A 2,518-nucleotide genomic window follows, 5' to 3' on the forward strand; every position below is an offset into this window, starting at 1 on the left:
ATAGATGGTAAAAATATGAAGAAAACACTTTCTTATATTATTTTTAAAAAACCTTTTTGCCACCACTACTAGACTTGTTGCGAGGACGTATTTTTATTTGATTTTGATGACGATTTTCTACACAGTTTCATTTCACCCCTAAACTGGTTTTAAAATGTTGATTACAAATTCGTAACCTTTACCAATCAGTATGAAGTTGTGCCAAAAGGTCGTTTTTTTTTACTTTCGCCACAAAAAATACTCCAATAATAATTCATTTGTCAAAACTGAGACAAAAAAATAATTTTCATCAATTTCTATCGATTCGATAATGTAAAATAACCCTCCCTCCCCCAACGCGAAGAAAAAAAAAAAAAAAGAAAAAGAACCCGGCGATCTAGCTCTAATATAATAGTAGAAATAATTCATCAAACGTTCACATTTTCGAGGCTTAAAATAGCCATAATTATTATAATTTTAATGCTATAGATTGTCAACTTTTCGTTTCGGTTTCACTATTAAACCTGGAGCAACTGATAAAATTATTTTCCCAATTAACTTAGTTTTAGAGCATTTTAGTGGCGAACGCCACAAAAAGAACGTTTGGTTCAACCTGATACTTAGAAAGACAAATAAACAAAATATTGAGCTGACAAGAACACATTGACCGTCGGTATCAAAGTTATGGCCCATCTGATTCTTATAAATTGTTCTATTACAGATACTAAGAAATTGTAGAAAACAGAACTAGCCGCATTCTAACAAATATCATTTTGTTATTGTTACATTAGCACTTAATTAATGTCATAAACCCGCGTCATTGTATTCGTATATTATTGTAAATTACATTAAATATAAGACAGGTTCTTCTCTACGGGTCATAAATTTGGATTTTTTTTAAATGACACAATTGTTATCGAAAAGAATGAGAAAAGTTTCAGCTTTGGACATTAAAAAAAAAAAAGTTATTTTCTACAAATAGACTTACTTTTAGACTAAGATAGCTTTTAATCACTCGAGTCGCTTTTAATCAAAATATCTTGTAATTATAACTTGAAGTAAGAAAAACAGCAATATAGGTACGTTGTTGTGATTGTCTATTGTGTTATTTTCAGCTACTAAAAGTCCGACAATGGTTTAATAATCCTTTAAAATAAGCGATATTTACTATAGGCATTCGTTACATTTTGTTGGAAAAAACTCGACTGTTCTGTAGCTGTAAATGTCCACATTCATATGATCATACTCCCCTTCCGAAAGCTCCGTGTGTTAAGGGAAAGAACCCAAATATTCCCTCAACTGAGAAAGAAAAAATTAAAACCAAGTATCTTTAACTAACCCTAATAGGAAAAACAAACACGCTATCACCGTTACTAAGACCTATAACTAACCCAAACAGAGAAGAAAAAAATCCTCCGACCTCGAGCTAACCTAATAGAAAAAAAACAACAAAAACAAACCAAGGACCGCTTTGCACTTGATAACCAAAACAATGGTAATAAAAATCAGGAAATTTTAACCTATCAAGGTTTATTCTAGAGTCCAGTGTTTTTAAAATGCTACTATATTTTAAATATTTTTAAACACCTGACAAAGGATCGGCGGTGAAAATAATAATTGAAAGAGCTGCTTGACCGATGAGCTTTCGGAAGGCCTCCTGTAGTAAATGTTCACATTCGTACTATCATTCTCTCCAATGTGAAAGAATGAGAATGTTAGTGTTAGGATACAGTTTCTCTTTAGATTAATAATCACAGAAACGACCGTACACACGAAATTTAAATAACCTCCACCTCAGATTGCTGTTCATGAATCCTTTTTAGCATTACAAACATATTGTGTCGTTTTATATCTGATGTGACCCGTGATAAAACTTATAAAATAATCAATATTTTTGAAGTTTCAGTTTAGCCTAATGTTATTGTTTTATTAGTACAATCGGATTTATCTTTCAATGTTCAAAGTCAGTGCTTTCTAGTGTAATTATTGAACAGAGAATTATATACTAAACATTATTACTTTTGCAAATGCAATTTTTAGGGCACATAAATCGACATAAATGTATTGAACATCTTGCTCTCACAGGAAATAATAATAATAATAATAATAATAATAATAATAATAATAATAATAATAATAATAATAATAATAATAATAATAATATAATAATAATAATAATAGATCTTTATTGTCCATAAATATGGCAATTTGTCATTTAGTTACACTTGTTATAATGTTAAACGATAAATAAGATTGAACAGATATTTCACTCCTACTTATTTTCTCTCTCTCTCTCTCTCTCTCTCTCTCTCTCTCTCTCTCTCTCTCTCTCTCTCTCTCTCTCTTTCTTTCTTTCACACGTGCGATATACACAACATAAACATATTCATTTCGTTTTCAATTTGTTACGATTGTGGCAATTCGACACCAAAAATTATCATCATTATCAATTGGTCAGTTAATCTTACATTAAATAAATTAATCAGTTAATCAGTCAACGAATCAATCCTTGGTTTTTCTGTACCATATGAAATATTCA

The 2,518-nt window shown here is 30.1% G+C and overlaps 1 protein-coding gene across 7 annotated transcripts in view; it reads right to left on the reverse strand.

Moving 5' to 3' along the window:
* Nucleotides 1-1,917, reverse strand: part of LOC144967153 (mitochondrial fission process protein 1-like) — a 9,374-nt gene extending 7,457 nt beyond the window's left edge. Inside the window, exons 1-2 of one of the 7 annotated variants that reach the window (XM_078904035.1) lie at nucleotides 1,773-1,917; nucleotides 968-1,278 (exon numbers count right to left, since the gene is read on the reverse strand). The gene's annotated coding sequence lies outside the window, so the exon portion shown is untranslated. Of the gene's footprint in view, nucleotides 1-967; nucleotides 1,279-1,566 lie in introns of all 7 variants that reach the window. The other 6 variants (XM_078904036.1, XM_078904034.1, XM_078904039.1 and 3 more) reach the window with 6 other exon arrangements.
* Between the last annotated feature and the right edge of the window lie 601 nt (nucleotides 1,918-2,518).

This window comes from Berghia stephanieae, chromosome 3, assembly GCF_034508935.2.
Source record: "Berghia stephanieae isolate SIO BIC M18660-M18661 chromosome 3, UCSD_Bste_1.3, whole genome shotgun sequence".
Lineage (NCBI taxonomy): Eukaryota > Metazoa > Mollusca > Gastropoda > Nudibranchia > Aeolidiidae > Berghia > Berghia stephanieae.